The sequence below is a fragment of the Sciurus carolinensis genome, chromosome X (genome assembly GCF_902686445.1).
Source record: "Sciurus carolinensis chromosome X, mSciCar1.2, whole genome shotgun sequence".
NCBI classification, from domain to species: Eukaryota; Metazoa; Chordata; class Mammalia; order Rodentia; family Sciuridae; genus Sciurus; species Sciurus carolinensis.
Window position 1 is genome coordinate 102,685,943 of NC_062232.1, and position 5,211 is coordinate 102,691,153.

General features: G+C 35.3%; 1 pseudogene; it reads left to right on the forward strand.

The window, feature by feature from the left end:
- Positions 1–1,297: 1,297 nt before the first annotated feature.
- On the forward strand, positions 1,298–2,147 carry LOC124971638 (cleavage and polyadenylation specificity factor subunit 5-like; annotated as a pseudogene).
- Positions 2,148–5,211: the final 3,064 nt, after the last annotated feature.

A 5,211-nucleotide genomic window follows, 5' to 3' on the forward strand; every position in this document is an offset into this window, starting at 1 on the left:
TATATGCTGAATCAAGGTGTTTATTAACTTGACTACATACTAAAATATACTTGGTCAGAAGTCTTGATATGGGAGTCTAAATATAGACATCTTAGTCCTGCCTCACGTGGGGCTTTTGGAAAGTGGTAGAAACTGTAGAATGTGAAGTGGTGGAAATTGTAGAATGTGAAATGTAGTTGAAAGGAATGGGACTTTGGGGGTATACCACTGGATATATCTTCTTCCTCCTTCTGCTCACTCTTTATCTTTTTCTCTCTTTCTCTCTCCTGCACCATGAGGTAGCAGCTCTGTTCCACCATGCAGCTGCAGTCATCCATTAATATGAGAGCACAAGAGGAGGCATCTGGCTCACAATGTGTGGCAATGCTACCTCTGTTACATATCAAGTTGCATATTGCTATAATTTGGATCTTAAATGTTTCTCGAGACCCTTGTGTTGAGTTTATTCCACCACACATTCTCTGTCATGATCCTCTGCCTCATCACAGACCCATAGCAGTGGAGCCAGCTAAACACTGACAAAGCCATCTGAAACCACGAACCAAATCAAATCGTTTCTCCTTTAAGTTGTTATTCTCAGATATTTTGTCACAGTGATGGAAGATGACTAATACACTGTAACAAATACTTGAGACAATCAGTTTATAAAGATAATAGTTATAGTTTGGTTCATGGTTTTAGAGGTTTCATTCCAAGATCAGGTGGAGTCATTGCTTTGAGGCCCCTAGCTTGGGTACTAGATGGCAATAGTAGGGAGCACATGGTGGAACAAAATCATTTACTTTGTGACCAGGGAAGAAGGAGGAAGGTGCTGGGGTCCCATAACCATTTTCAGGACATGTCCTCAATGACCTGAATACCTTCTACTAGGTTGCCACTTAAAGGTTCTATTACATCCCAATAGCAAGATGGGCTGAAGATTAAATCCTTTTATGGTTTCTTTGATACTAGAGAATGAATCCAAGGGTGCTTAACCACTGAGCTACATCCCCAACCCTTTTATATATTTTAATTTGAGACAATGTCTTGCTAAGTTGCTTATGGCTTCTCTAAACTGCTGAAGCTACTTTTAAACTTGCCATCCTCCTGTCTCAGCCTCCTGAGTCATTGGGATTACAGGTGTGTGTCACCGTGACTGCTTGGAGATTAAACTTTTAACACATGGGCCTTTCAGGAACATTTAAAATCCAAATTAAAGCATTTTGATATACAACAGAGGTAGCATCTCTACTCAATGTGGGGATGATGCTACCTCTTGTGCTCTCATGTTAATGGATGCCTCCAGCTGCTGAACAGGATGCAGGTAACCGCTGCCCACACAGGAAAAGTCTCCCTTGTTTCCCTTTTTTTCTCACCATCAGTGCCAGAAGAGCTTACCAGCAATCTGCAGTAAGGCCTAATTCCTGATTGCCAGACTGAATGACACCAGGAGATCTACCAGGTCAGTAACAAGTATATCCATCAAACCAACCAATCTCCTTACCCTGGAGTACACCGTCAAACCTTATCCTCTTACCAGTCATACCTTTGATACAAAAGGTATGGACATTAGTTTCTGCAGTCCCATGGTGCTGGGGATTTGAACCCCTACCCTTGCACATGCTAGGCAAGCACCCTACGAGATGGGCTATATTGTCAGCACAGTTTCATTGCAGCCACGTTTCAGAGTATGAGGGGAAAATTTGATAACATTGGAATAAGAAGGACCGTAGAAGAGGTTCTGATATAACAGGAGCACTGGCTACCCCTTTTGCTAGTGCTATAGCTGGGAACATCTTTCTACAAATTACCTGATAGTCAACTCAACTTAGGAGAAGATGAAGTTGAGGGACTAAAGCACTTAATGATAGAGGTGCTATTTCATCAGGATGGAGTCCTGGGCCATTGATAACTGTATTGGTAACTGGTAGAGATATTATTTTGAACTTCCTTAGACTTAATATATTTCCAGTCATATTACAAAGCCCAAGGACCATGAGAGGTTGTTTCTGGTTCAGCTTTCAAATAAAGACTTGTTTGTAGTTCCTACAATCTACACAGTGGTAGCTGTACCATTTTATGAGCTGTATAACAATGTAATAGGATATGGGCCCATTATTTCTAGTCTCCCTCAGCTGGTGAGCAGGTTCAATTTTACCAAAAACTGAATTCCTATACAATGTAGAAGTAAAATAAGCCATCTGTGAGCAAAGCTATACACAGTGTAGAAGAACAAATGTAGAAATTTGGGGGGATGTGTTTATCTCTTTCCTGATCCCTAAACTGGCACCTACTTTTTATTGGTTGAATAATAAAGTTAGTCAGGCATGTTGACACACATCTCTAGTTCCAGCTACTCAGGAATTTGAGAACAATCTGGACAATATAGAAGACCCTGTATCAAAAGTAAGTTAATAAATAAAGAATAAAAAGATATATAGCAATGTAAACAAATGTGATAATTTTTATTTAATTTTGGTTCTACACACACTTTTGTAAATTAAATAAAATGAACTTTGTATTTTTACAAAATTTCTCATTGAACTCTAAAAATATTTATAAAATAAAAATAAATCACAAACCACAAAGGTAAAAGCTGACAAATGTAACCCACATAAAAATGTAAAATTTATAATATATATATAAATGATAAGTATACATATAATCCATATTGTTAATATAAAAAAAGTATGCTCAAAATCTATTTATTCAGCAATAAATAGATTAAGTTTCATGCTCATTCAGTAAAAGTAGCACTTTTATCAACCACTACTAAGATTTTAAAGTGGCTAACTTTTGTGAATAGGAATTGATATTAAAAAGAACATTTATATTGTTCATACTAAAAATAGACATTAACTTGATAAAAATGATGATCTCTAAGGAGTGACATGACAGAAGTGACATAATTTCTATTTTATACATTTTTATTAACTATACCAGGTGTGTATTACTTTTAAACTTTGAAGTCATTATTAAATTTTAATTTAAAATATTTCAATAAATAATTTTTATTCTTTGGCATTAAATCCCACTTTTAAGTACATTATACTAGGATATTAATTAGACATGGGCACAAAACTTGATATATACATTTTATAATACCCAAATATGAATACAATCTAAATATTAAACTGTAAGTGAATAAGTAAATACAATGTGGTGACAAACATGAGTAATATGCTGATATTTAAAAAGTATGTTTTTAAAATACACAAAAATTGCAAAGTATACCTCAGTGATGCCATTTAGTGTCAAGTTAATGGAAAAGAGTTTGCAATATAATCTAGGTTGAGAAAGGTCATGGTTATGCTGGCAAAGGAGCAATTAATCTCCTACAAGGATACAGTAAATGGTTCTGGCAGGAAAGAAATTTTCCCTGTGAGATTTGCTTTTTTGTTTGTTTATTTTGTTGTTTCCAAAAACATAGAAATAGCAAATAGCAAACTGCAACCTAGAGTGGAAGATCACCTTGACATGCTTACTCTCTGATCCCCATCTCCAATTATAGGACTCAGAGCACCACTCTCTCTCTCTCTCTCTCTTTCTCTCTCTCTCTCTGCTAGGCAGGAAGAGCAGTTTTGACAGACAATGCATGGTAGAAGCCAACAGTTTACATGTAGAGAAATAATTTTTAAAAAAAGAGGAAAAGAAAAAAGCAAACAAGAGGAGGAGGAAGAGGAAAAGGAAGGAGTAAGGGAGAGAGGAGGGAAGGAGGGAAGGAAAGACAGGGAGAGGAGAGAGCAAGGTGGATTAATTGATTTACATTAACCTGGGGCTTGCAAATATCTGATAAAGAGATAATAGGCACAGAAGAAACAGGGGAAGTGGACACTTCAGGAGGAATGAAAAAGAGGACAGCATGCAAAAAAGAAAGAAGGCAACCTTCACACCGCTATATTAAAACATTCATGAGACAATGTAAAAATGTGACCAATGCACTTTCAATAAGAAGACAGAAAAAGAGAAAAATCAAGTGCTCACCAAACAACTTTAAATGTGCTATCTTCCACCATTACTCTATAATTTAGATTTATCACCCAAGAACTTCAGTATAAAGCTGTTTGAACTCCTTTCTGTGATGTCCACTTGTGAAGGTCATAAGATAACTGGCATAAAGAGGGGAATAAGCATTCTATTTTCACAGAATAGCAAGGAATGTTTATGAATGTTAGAGGAGATATGCCAAAGAGGTAATAACTCATCCAGAAAATTTGCCCTTCACCTCCTCCTCTAAGAGAGTATCTAAAGATTTATCATATGGGTAAAAAAAACAAGGAATCTATCACACAGTACACATGTACATAAATATGTGTATTGAAATTTGTATGTATATATGTATGCATCAAAAAAGAATAAAGAATATGCCCTGAAATATTATAAATGTTTCCCTGGGATTTGGAATTATAGTTGATTCTTATTCCCTTATGCAGCATGATAATCTTCTAAAATATTTACTGATGATTTTTTTTTCCTTCTTAGGTAATTCTTTTTTGTCCTACAATACATTACACAATTAAAATTAGAACCTGGGAAAAGAAAATCAGAACCATAATGAGATATCATCTCTCTCCAGTCAGAATGTCTATTATTAAAAAAAAGAAAAATAACAAATGCTTGTAAGTTTGTGGAGAAAGAGGACTCTCATACATAGTTGGTGGGAATGTAAATTAGTGTAGCCATTATGGGAAACAGTACGGAGGTTCTTTGACACACTAGAAATAGAATTACCATATGATCCAGCAATCTAACTACTGGGTATATATCCAAATGAATTGAAATCAATGTATCAAAGAGACATCTGTACTCATATGATTATTGCACCACTATTCACAATAGCCAAGATATGAAATCTATCCAAGTGCCCATGGACAGATGTATGTATGTATGTGTTTATAAACACACACACACATACATACAGATATATACATATATGGATATATAGATATATATCTACACAACAATAGATTACTCAATCATAAAACGAATATAATTCTATCATTTTCAGTAACATCAAAGGAACTTGCATTTATTATGTTAAATAAAATAAGTCAGGCACAAAAAGACAACTACCTCATGTTTTCATTTATATGTGGAAGCTAAAATTTGATCTCAAAGAGGTAGAATAGAATAGTTATTACCAGAATCTGGCAAGGGAATAGCAGAGGATAGGATAAAGAGAGAATGACTAATAAGTACAAGGGTACATTTGTATAGACGGCATAATTTCTA